At 46.6% G+C, this 12,145-nt stretch overlaps 1 protein-coding gene and 1 long non-coding RNA gene across 2 annotated transcripts in view; one reads left to right on the top strand and one right to left on the bottom strand.

Moving 5' to 3' along the window:
* LOC128843339 (actin-binding protein WASF3-like) overlaps positions 1-8,999 on the bottom strand; it is a 49,218-nt gene extending 40,219 nt beyond the window's left edge. The window contains exon 1 of the mRNA XM_054040119.1: positions 8,935-8,999. The gene's annotated coding sequence lies outside the window, so the exon portion shown is untranslated. The remainder of the gene's footprint in view (positions 1-8,934) is intronic.
* A 621-nt stretch (positions 9,000-9,620) lies between these two features.
* On the top strand, positions 9,621-11,729 carry LOC128842717 (uncharacterized). The gene is made up of 3 exons (XR_008446098.1): positions 9,621-9,776; positions 10,369-10,452; positions 11,351-11,729. It is a non-coding gene; the product is annotated as an uncharacterized LOC128842717 (long non-coding RNA).
* The last annotated feature ends 416 nt before the right edge of the window (positions 11,730-12,145 follow it).

Raw genomic sequence — 12,145 nt, 5'->3', positions numbered from 1 at the left:
TTCTTGTGCTTATTTTTTAACTCTCCTATCTACTCACCCTCTGCTCCTGCTACCCAGTGTCATAGCTTTGCCTTCTGTAAAAACCCTGGTTCATCACTTGTTCACACAGAGCAGGGATAGCCAGCGTGTGGCCAGCAGACCTAGACTGGCCCCACAGTGCTGAGGTGCAGCCTGTGAAGACTATAGGTTCCAGTGTGCTATACCTTGATCAAAAAACAAGTCACTCAAAGCATCACACACTGGGAATGGTAGTCCCTGGGGGTTGTATGCCTGCATCCATTCCATTTTAATTAGATGCAGCCCATAGGCTGCTGGTGAGTTATCAGTACAGCCTCAGGTTGGATGAAGTTTTAATCCTCCTCACATGCAGCCAGTCCTCCTTGTGCAGGATGCAGAGGCTCCAAATTTATTTCCACTGCTTCAGACGGTTAACAAGAAATCATCTCTCTCTTCATCCTGGCAGAGGAAACAGATGAAGCTCTGGCGAACTCTTCAGAGGAAGAGAGAGAACAGAAGGTGTTGACAGTTACAGAAGGTTGGGGACAATGTTGTAAAGATGTGAAGCAAGAGAAATCATTTTGGTGTAGCATGGAGCTCGGCTGCTAACAGCAATGGATAAATGTAGCTCAGGAGATAGGGAGATATGTAATCACAAAGGCTGAGCCTTATTTATCATGGCTGGCTTGGCAAAGGGGAGGACTGATGCAGAGTGGACTTATGTGGAGATGTTTGCAAAGGGATTTAGAAACATACACCACTATCTCTGAAAGAAATGGTGAGGAAAAAATCTGCCATCCTACTGAGTGTTCATCGAAGTGAGAAACACGCAGCTTGAGTCACACATAATACAGACAGATAAAATACAGAGTTTCCTAGTCTGCTCTGACAATAACCCTCGTCATGACCAGCAGCACCTCCTACTGCTCCAGCAATGGGGCACTGTTAAGGGGAGACAGCTGGGTACAATGGATCCCTCCAAACTGCATAATGGATAAGCCCTGCCCTGAACTGGGATATGAGCCCCAGTCTCCAGAGATGAACGACTGGCGCACTGAAGCACTACACCACCTAAGCTTTAGAATGGGAGCCCCAACTATTGCATTTATAATACCAGCTTGTAAGGCAGCCAAAGTGCAAGTAATGGGAGAGGTTAACGACACTTCAATAAACAGAGGCGAGCAGGTCACCAAGTGTGGCCCTGGTACAAGTTTGTTTTCTAATTCAGTATCTTCACCAAACAAGGAAGGGAAACATATTTAACTCGGGATAAGGAAATATAGAGAGCATAATGGAAGACACTCCATTTTGGGAGCAATCTGGTAACTATTAATTGATCTCACCATGTGTTGTCTCTGGGGGAAACCTCCAAAGATTCAGAAGTTCATATAAGCGCCCAAAAGCTGATTCACCCAAAATGGGGGTGCAAAAATTGTGAGCACAGGTTTTAGTTCAAGTTTTGTCCAAGGCTTTGGGGTCCGCTATCGTTTTATTTCAGTCAGTTTGCCTGTCCTTAATTATTATTGCAACTGCCCAGGACGACTAGCCACTTACTGTAGCAGAATATCAGAGTACTGCTGAACCCAGAATATCAGAGAACTGCCAGGAACCAGAGCAGTAGAGTAGTGCTAAAAAAAAACCCAGAGTACTGGACTACTGCCAGAACCCAGAGTAGTTCAAGAAAATGAAAACAGTATATTGAATATCTATAATCCTGGGAAAGGGAAAGATGAAAAAACTTGCAAATAAAAGTCAAAAGAAGAACAAAAAATGGGACTCAGGGCCAGATCCCACAGCCCTTCCTCACACAAGCAGCCCTCATTCATATGTGCAGTCCCAGTGCTGTCAGGAGGCGTATTTGGGTGAGTAAAAATTGCAGGATCAGGCTCTAAGGTTGTAAACGAAAGCAAAAACACAAGACAGTCTTTAAATATTTAAAGACCTAAAAAGCCAGGCTGTGGGGTGAGTGAAAGGACAGGAGAGGGAGATGAGAATGAAACTAGCTCCTGGGAGCCTGAATGGAATCTCTGCTTCAGCAGCGTTCGCAAGAGAATCTGAGGGAAGGTTTCATGCTGGACCATGGAGACAAAAAGGAGCCCTACACTAAGTGAAATATGAAAGGTTTTCAAGTCATAGGAGGAGCAGCTGGGAAATTAAACCAATTGTAAAAGACATGACAGAGTGCTAGACCTGGATAAATGACCTCTCCTGTGAATTAATGTGGGTCACTACTCACACCACTTGAACCCAAAGCTGCCTCAACCTTTGCATTGCTTAAAACAAAAAATATTTTGATTTATTGCCCCTTTGTCATTTCCCTGATTTCCCGCCACTGCCTTTATGATCTAGTGATAGCAACATGCAGAAATACAGCCCAGGCTGCTGGGTTTTCCATCCAGCACTGACCCATGACTGACCTGTAGAGAGCTGAGGAGGAGACTACTGGCCAGAGGGTGGGGAAATGGATTAAAAATGGCAGCAATGCAGGAAACCAGACCTATGCTGCTATCAGAAGAGCTGGGCAGGGGAGCCTGGTAGATGGAAGTTGACTAGCCAGCTACTATCTGTCAAGGCTCTTGGCTCATTAATTTAGTCCCATTAGGAACCCAACCTATATTTTCTTCTTCAACCAATCCATAATGCACCCAGAGGATGTTTATTTTTAAAAGCAGATTCATGATTTAAAATTTCACTAAGAGTAAGTCGTAAGCCTTATGAAAGGTGCTGGACTGACAGACCCACAGACAGAAGGCCTCCACTTATCCACAAACCACGTATAGGACAGGCATGAGCAGCTAAGCTTTCCCCACCACGTCTTGGCAACATGCCTCAACCCTAGCTTGGAAGGATCAGGAGATTCCATCTCCATGCCAAATGGCCAGCCTTTTGTTTTATTCTTCGCTGAGACTGCAAACCAGGGTGCCAATTAGTGTCAACGGTGGTGGTGATTTTGGAGATGAGGACACATGTCCACTTGATCAGTGGAACTGAATAAAGAGCACACGATTGATCATTCAGTAAACAATTAAGGCAGAAGAAGTTTTACTTCCATTTTTTTTTACTACTTTTAATCAACATCCATGCAAGTTATTATTTTCCATTTGTCTACACATTTGCTAAGAATCAAGTTCAAAGAGAGAAAACCCCAGGGGTGGTTTATTTCCAAACTCATCGTTTGGCCACACATTATTAAACATGGTTTGCATAATAAAATGTGTTCTCCACTTATGGTGAAGAACAAATATATAAATGTCTTCATTAAGTTAACGTTTCGCTTTCTTAGCCCGGCACCATCGACATTAAGTCAGTAAAGAGTAAAGTGCATTTTATTTATTTATTTGTCATCTCTAGATGTTGGTTTGTTTCCCTAGTGCTGATGAAAGAACAGATATGGGCTGGGCAGCATCCCCAATGATGTGCTCCACCTCTGATCTAAACGTAGCACTTCCGGAGAGGAAGGATGGTCCGGTGTTTAGGGCACTAGTCTGGGCCAGCTTCAATTCCCAGCTCTACTGCAGGGTTCTTGTTTAACCTTGGGTGAGACACACAGTCTCCCTCTGGCCCCCATCTGTAAAATGGGGATAACTGGACTTCCCTACCTCACAGGGGTGTTGTCATTCCCTAGTGCAGTGGGACTGGAGCCTCTAGGCATGACTGCAATACAAAGAACAGTACTCAGAGAAGCTTGTTACCTACCTTAAAGATTGTGAAGTGCTGTAGTAACAGGGGCTCTATTAGCACCTTAGATAGGGAGTCAGAGAGGAATTCAGTCCTTGGCCTCTCCACTGAGAATGCCAGTTGGAGTAATTTGTAGTGGTAGCTTTTTGTGACATTCAAATCTAATCTTGGTCTAAAAAGGGGGAAATTTACATAGAAAGGGCAAACCGACCATATGGGTCTGATTTATGCAACCGAGTTGTGACCGTTTTTTATTACTGATTGATATGAATGATAACTTGGACCACAAATCGTATTGATGTGAAAAAATACCATATCTCCATTTAAAACTTATCCCACAAAAAAAGCTTTAACAATCAGAGATTACATTATACTTTGGAACTACTGCTGAACCTCACCAGTACTTAAGACAGGGGGGTAGACCCTCAACTAGTGTAAATTGTCATGGCTCCACTGACTTACGCCAGCTAAGGATCTGGCCCATACGCTCGATTTTGAAAGATTTTCATACTCATAAAGGTTTGTTGTTAGTTTCAGTTTCAGGAAGCCCAAGCTGAGCCATAACGGCCTCAATGAAATCAGCACATTTCATGGGCAGGTGTCAGACACTAACATGTTGCACCTGAGACACTGCCATGGAACACTGGTACCAATGCTGTAAATAAATGTCAACATTTGTCATGAAAACGTGAAAGGAAGAGGAACTAGGAGGCAAAAGTGATTAGGAACAGGAGCCAGAGCCTTTCACTTCTTGGTCACTGATTTAAAGGGTATCCAGATCGGGAGCCTCCAAACTTCATTACCATGTAATGGCTGCTTGGTGACATATGTGAAATGGGTTGATAAGATTCAGTCCCATTCCTAGGTCTCCACATCGCTTTAATGTTTGCTAGCAGAGAAGCCAAGAACTGAATAGGCCAGAAAGATTGAGCTACAAATATCAAATCCTAATGCCCTTCCAGGGCCTGGATGAGGCACTTTTGAGGCTTACGCTTGTTTTGTCTCTTGGTAGAGAGAATACCTCTGTCTCAGTACAGTCTGTCTATCATCTTCCACCAATATTAAATTCATTCATTAAACACAATCTGGCATCCTTAACTTTGATAATAATTGAGTAGGTTTTTCCTAATGAAAATTTTCCTGTAAAATTCAATGTAACATTAAATCACACCTATAAATATTCCCATTACTGCACAGTTTCATTAATAAACATTACATTTTGTCTCTTTCTTTCACTGTAAAATGCTCAAGATCTAGGAATTACACTTGACTAAATTGCTTTTAAATCACAAATTTGTTTGAAGCCTAGGTTCTATCAACGGAACTATTAGCCAGAAGCCTCTCTATAAAAGGGATGTAATAAACTCAAATGCTTCTTTACCTCTTGGTCACTGTAAGACACCACTTGTACTGTATATCTAACACAAAACACTCAGGGTTCATTATATATTTCTTATTTTAAATCATAAAGAACAACATTAAATGTTATTTTACAGATGAAAGCTATCAAAGCCTAATACATAATTGGTGATCAAATTTTCACTTGCTATTTTCCCTTTGCTTTTAGGTTTTGTGGTATTTTGTTTTTTTCATTAGATTACTTAGAAATAGCTAATGTTTACTATCCAACAGTGTTATTAGAAGTACAGCTCAGCTACAGACCATCATCATTTGTATTGTCGCCTGCTCCTCCAGTCATGAATCAGGGCTCCAGGGTGCTAGGTGCTGTACAAACACATTACCAAATGATGGTCTCTGCCCCCAAAATATTTACAACCTAAGTCTAAAATGAGAGACAACATATGGGTGAAATAAACAGGGGAACAAGGAAATAAGATGATTGTCAACAACATGATAAGCAGTAGTCACAGCGTGAAATGTCTAGACAGAGCACAGTTTTATCCCTTCCTACATTTTGCCTCCTATCAACCACCACTAGTCTGTTCACTCCCCTGGATTTCTCCTACCCCTGGATTTTTCTCACATTACCCGTCATGCATACAATCGCCTTCCTGATTCTTTGCACCATCCAGCCTCATTCTTCTCCTTCAGATCCCTCGAGACTCACTCCCTTCCAGATCAAACATCTCAGCTAGTTTTGTTCTCTTATATATATCATACCTTCACATTTTGACATAATACAGCATGGAACCAACAAGGTGAGGATGTAACAAAATCTTGTGATCTTTTAACATAACCCCCTCTTCCTCCCTTTACCCCCTCTCCAGCCTTTACCTGTCCTATGTTTAATTTTGATTGTAAGCTCCTTGGAGAAGGGATATGTCTTCTTCATTTATCTGCAAAGCAACAGGCACATATATGGTGCTTCAAGATTTGGCAGCAGCAGCCAAATCTTGAAGTCTACTTTGGTCGAATAGTAACAGTAATTGGTCCAATAATAATAACTGTTAGTTATTTTAATTCCTCTTTTAAGCTTTGCCACTGGTTATAATAGCACCGCAACATTTCTTACCTTCTGTAAGTTTTGTGCAATAGGATGTAAGGCACGATCACAGTGAACCAAATCCATTCTCCCACAATATCCAAGGGACTTTGATAACCCCAGGGACAATCTTTGAACAGTAGGGGACTGGATCTGATGTTTTCCTTTATCCAAATGCCTTTCTTGTCCCTTATTTTAGGTCATCGCCAGGTGCAATGCCTTTCATTGTGATTACCTTACTCTTCCATGATACTAGGTGCTCTTACGGACAAACTTCATTGCTGTTAGCTTCCCAGAGGAAAACCTCATCTGTCTTTCTGGGGACAGTATTGAACAGTGTGAACAATTAAAGCTCTTCAGCTACAATCAATCCAACCAAGGGACATAACTGCAAGGTGCTGAGCAACCCAACTCCCAGCGATTTCGGGAATGGAGGGCACTCAGTCCCTGGTAGGATTGGGCCCAAAGCTTTCTATGGAAATCAAGGGCATGGTTATTGATGAACAGCACTGCAGGGGCATCCAAACATTGTCCAGTAGAGGGCCACTTTTTCAGCTTGCCAAGATCTCTGGATCCACATGGCTCCATCATCTTGGCTACCGTCATCTTCAGTTGAGAGCTGCGGCCTGTGTAAACAACAGCTCCAAGTAAAAGATGCTTCATCTTGATCTCAGCAGCCATTACATGATCTCTCTTCAGGCACCACCTCCTTATTAAAGAAGAGAGCAGCCAAGGATCGCACTGTGTAAACCCCACAGCCTATATCAACTAGATCCATTTAAACTCTCTCCTGATAGTGGACATTGTTGTGTTCTCAGACAGCATTAATACACTGTACAAGTTAACCTTTCTGGCTTACAAAATGAATTAATTCTACCAGTGTGGTTCTTAGACTGTACCCATTACCATCATAGCTGATGGTAAAGCTATTGTAGACAAGATAACAACAAATAAAGCACCTATGAATTACACTGAAATGTGCCTGAACTAATGTTTTGAATGGCGTAAACCAACAGCATTTTTAACACATTAAAACAATGACAAAGAGACAGAGAATCTCCTGAGACTTTAATTATAAAATGAAAACTCCCTATAAGTAAGAGTGGCTATATCTCGGAGTGCTGAATCCTAGGTGCTCTTTATATGAAATCTATACTTTGATTTAGACTTGTACCTGTCACTCTGAAACCCTGGTGATGGGCCCATTAGAAATGCACAGAATACACAGACAGCTTAAATGGGCTTCCCACAGGAAGGCACTGATTCCACGAGTTAACACATGCCTGTACATTTTGCCTGATTACATCTGGTCGGTTGCCAGGTGGAAATGAAAAAAATCATCCTAGAGTGCCCCTGTCACAAGCCAGCAGCCAGCAATTTCAAATCTGACCTACAACACTGCCCCCTGCCCACACTATCCCCATAATCTCTCAGGACAGACATGTTATTACACACAATATAATCACTGACACAGCAGGTGCAGCTGAACAGTGAAACTGTGCTAATGAAAGGCCCGATGAAAACAACACACAAACAAATCCACCAGTCACTAGTAAAAATGTTACTCCAAGGAAATTAAAAATTGCACACCCTGGCACACACCTACCTAGACCTATCACCTCGAGAGTCACTAACCCTTGAGGCACGTGTACTTTGTTTGCAGGTCAAGATCTCATGCTGAGTTGACAGCTGTTATAACATTGATGTTTCTTCCTGATTAGCTGGGCTTTTCCCAATCCTTATCCCCATTCACACATCCAATCACATCTTCCAGGTCTCTCAAAATCAACCAAATCCCCAATGGATTAAAGAGTAGGGGGGGGAGGCATCTACAAGTGTGAAGTAATCAGGGAGCCAATGAGATGGGCATTTGGGAGTCTGCTGCCCTCAGCATGTCAACTTCACCTGCAAGTTTCCAGCTCTTGCTGCCTTGGCGGATTATCAACAGAGAGTGGAATCAATGCTCATCTATCTCTGCCTCCATCCTAATGATGGTCAGAGCCTTGAGCCCAAACCCCAGAGCTCTCTGCGCAGCCAGAAGCGAAAATCCATCTTTAAAAGCTCCCATTAAATAACCCCCCACAGATTTGAACGGAGCCTCTGATTCTGACAGGCATCTTGCAGCCCCGCAGGGTGACTCCAGCCTGCTCTGAGCTATCCAGCCTCTAGCCACCGCCAGCATCTGAGCCATAAAGTCCCAGGCTGCTGCTGGGAGGGTATCAGCTGTTGCTGAGTTTCTTCAGTCACCTACCCACCCTCTGCCTGTGGGGTGGATCGGTGCCCGGGAAATGCTGGGATAAGGTCCCCGGTCGTAGTCGGTAGTCCTCACACACCCAAATGCAGCGTAGTTCCTTCCCCCTCCCCTCTCTGCAGCCCATCGTAGCGGATCCAGACGCCCCGGGCTTCCCCCGCTAGGAAAGCTAGAGTCACTCCGCATCCCCACCCCAGCCCCGATTCAGCCCGTCCCCTAGCGGGCGGATTCTAGGGGGGTCCTTTCCCATGCGACATTCCTGCTCCCCCACATGTCCCAGCAACAGCTGGACGTGCTGCTCCCAGCAGCTGTCTCCGCACCCCCCCCCCAGTGCAATGGGATGGGAACCCCCGACCCTCCGCACTCATCCCCGCAGAGGGATCGGAGTCCTCATGCACCCCGGCGTGTCCCCTTCCCCGCGCCAGGGGATTAGAAACCTCCAGCCCTCCATGCAAATGGCTGGAGAGCCCCTGCATCGTCATGCAAAGGGGCCGGGAAGCCCCCGCACCCCGCCATCCCTCCCCGGCACAGGCGGGGAGAGCCGAGCCCCCGCTGCCGCCCTTACCTCTGTGCTGCTGCTGGCGGGGGGCGCTGCCTTCAGCGCGGGGCGGCCGGAGAGCCCGGGCGGCGGGCCGGGGCGGTCATGTTTGCGGCGCGGGCGGAGAAGGCGGGTGCAGAGCCGGGGATGCAGCTAGGGCGGCTGCCTCTGCGCGTGTGTGTGCCCGGCAGCTTCGCCCAGCCTGGCACTCCGCAGTGCTCGCACAGCGCATGTGCTCCGCACCCCCTGACGGGGGACAGCCCACATGCGAGGCGGCTGGGGCCGGGGCTGAGGCTGGCCCTCTCCAGTGGGGGCTGGGGGGCTCAGTCTGCTGATTTCATTCCCCATCAGCACAGCCTGCCCGAGCTGTGCCGCCCCCTTCCCTTCATCTCCCCGAGCATTCCCCCTCCCCCCCAGCATTGTCACCCCCTTTGACCGGGGGTGGGGAGCAGAGGAGGCCCCGTCCCACACCCCACAAACTTTATTCTTTCGCCTCTGTCATTAGCAGAGTGATCAGAAAAGTGTCATTAGCAGAGTGATCAGATCTGCGCAACCCCCCTTCTGTATCTCCTCTGCATCAGCCAGCTCTGTGCTCTCCGCCACCCACCCCATCCCCCGTGTATCCCCCCTCCGCGTATTTCCCCATAGCCCACAATGATCCCAAAGCACCAACTACTCGATATCCTCTCGCCATCCTCCACTGCCTAGCCTCTAGATCCTCCGCACCGTGTATCCCTCTAGGACTCCGCACTGTGTATTGATGAATGTCACTTTGTTAAGCCCTCAGCTGCCATGGGGCGGGATGGAGAGCCAGCTAGGAAAATGCTGCTTCCTAGAGGTAACCCGGCAATGTAACTAGGGCTCAAACGGTAAGACTTTACCAGCAGCTTCGCCTCTTCTTTTCTCTCCCTCCTCATGCATTAGGCTCATCCCTTTATTATGCCCATCTGCGTTCCCACCTCGGTCCCGGAAGTCCCGAGTGCAGCTCCCACCAGGCAATTTCGTTTCTTAACTTCTCCATCTGGGTAGAGGCACGGGGATGCGGAGAAGGCAAAACCTCCAGGACAATATATTTGGCTCCAGTGTCTAGAAACTGAAAGAGCTGTTCACAGTAACTAGAATGTACATTCACCACGGTAGCGTTCCTCTAAGCCATCAATCCGGGAGGCAGACACCAGTGAAAATGCCTGCTCCGCATCCTCCACTCCCATTCAGATCTATCCTCCACTCCCATTACGGATCTATTCTGCCCTGGGTGGGCAGTGCCCTGACAAGCAGCTGGTTGTAAGCCATGCTGGTTGTGCTGCTGGGTGTGCATGTTCTTTGCATGGTACTAGATCATTGACTCGAACGAGGAGCTGGAGTGTCTAGAGGCAGCAGCTCTACCCGGGGAGCCAACAGGACAGTCTCCCATGGAAAAAAAAGACTCAGCACTACTATGATCATGTGTTTATTGTACAGTTTGTGGACCCTATCCATCCTACTCCCACTGATGTCAACTGGAGTTTCCCCCTTATCTGTAAAGGTAGCTGGATGAAGATTTAGGTGAGTTATAAGCAGCTGTCTAAGCTTGAAACTGTCCTTTGCTTATTTTGTATACTTGGGCGCCAGGTTTGTATATTTTTTGGTGGTGCACAGAAGGGGTCCAAGCAGAGCCGTCCCATCCGACAGACCAGGGCAACTGCCCCAGGCCCCATGATTCAGGGGGATGCGGATTCCAGGAAGGCCTAGGGGGGTAGCAGAGGGGCTGGTGCCAGCAGCAGCGAGCGACCCACCCCACCCACTCCACCCCACCCCACCCCGTCAGCTCCCAGCATTGCTCAGGGGAGGGGGCGGAAGCCGGAAAGAGGCAGGGCGGAGGTGGGGGCAAGGGGTGGAATGGGAACAGGGAGGGGGCGGAGCAGGGGTGGGAAGAGGCGAGGCAGGACCGAGCGGGGCCGACTGGGGCCGGGTCACTCGCTGCTGTGGCGCCAGGCCCCCCGTTAATCCCCTGGGCTGCCCTGGACCCCGTGTCCCCCTGAAGCGCAGGGCCCCCTAAAGCGTAGGGCACGAGGCGGTTGCCCCCGTCCATCCTATGGACGGGTCGGCTCTGAAAATAGGGGGAGGGATAGCTCAGTGGTTTGAGCATTGGCCTGCTAAACCCAGGGTTGTGAGTTCCCTCCTTGAGGGGCCACTTAGGGATCTGGGGAAAAATCAGTACTTAGTTCTGCTAGTGAAGGCAGGGGGCTGGACTCGATGACCTTTCAAGGTCCCTTTCAGTTCTAGGAGATGGGATATCTCTATTCATTAAAATTAAATTAAACATTGGTGAAGCTATACACTTAACTCCCATTAATATTAGAGGGCACTGCAAAGGGTACTGTCCGAGCAGATCAGGTGCCTTACTTTGTTGTTGTTAATACACAAGGCTGACGTTATTGTTTTTGCTGTTTTTATATTTCAGCGTGAACAATGTGTTTGTAGCTGTACAAGACACAGAAGACAAATTGGTCCCTGCCTTCAGATGCTTAAGATGTAGGGGGCCAATCCTGCATGGAATTTAGACCACTCTTATATGTCTTTCTCCTGCAAAGGGCTCCACAGACCCTTCTGCTCCAACCAGGAATGAGGATCAGGTCATATAGATGATCAGCCCCTTTTGCAAGATCAGGGCTATAATTTCTCCCACAGAGTCCCATTGATTTTAGGTAACAATAGGTGCTGTTATAGCTCTTTGCGGGATCAGACCTTCTGTGATGTTGTAACTTAATAACTATAATATAGCATATTACATAACATATATAACATACATGTAATCATATATCACTTAATATTTTAATGGGAATTCCCCACAAATAAACCATTGCTTTCTATTCAGTTATGCTTCCTGAATCCAAATTGCAAAATAAATACTAATGGGAGATGCAAGAAGATACCTTAAATCAGATCTAGTGGAAATTTAGGACAATTATTTTGTAGGTGTGTTCAGGGGTACTGGAACAATTTTTATAGTGGGGGTGGTGAGAGCCATTGAACCAAACTATAAACCCTGTACATAATGGAAACCACTTCAAGCCAGGGGGTGCTGCAGCACCCCCATGTCCCTAGTCCCAACACCCATGGTGTTGTTTTATTAAAAACAGTTAACCCATGCCTGAGAGTGTCTCTTACAAAGAGTTAAAAAAAAAAAAAAAAAACATTCTGCAATGCCTGGCATACTCAGGGAAATTCAGTTTTGCTCCTAAGTTTGGACAAATCT

This window comes from Malaclemys terrapin, chromosome 9 (genome assembly GCF_027887155.1).
Source record: "Malaclemys terrapin pileata isolate rMalTer1 chromosome 9, rMalTer1.hap1, whole genome shotgun sequence".
Taxonomy (NCBI): domain Eukaryota; kingdom Metazoa; phylum Chordata; order Testudines; family Emydidae; genus Malaclemys; species Malaclemys terrapin.
This window is presented reverse-complemented; position numbering and strand designations above follow the sequence as displayed.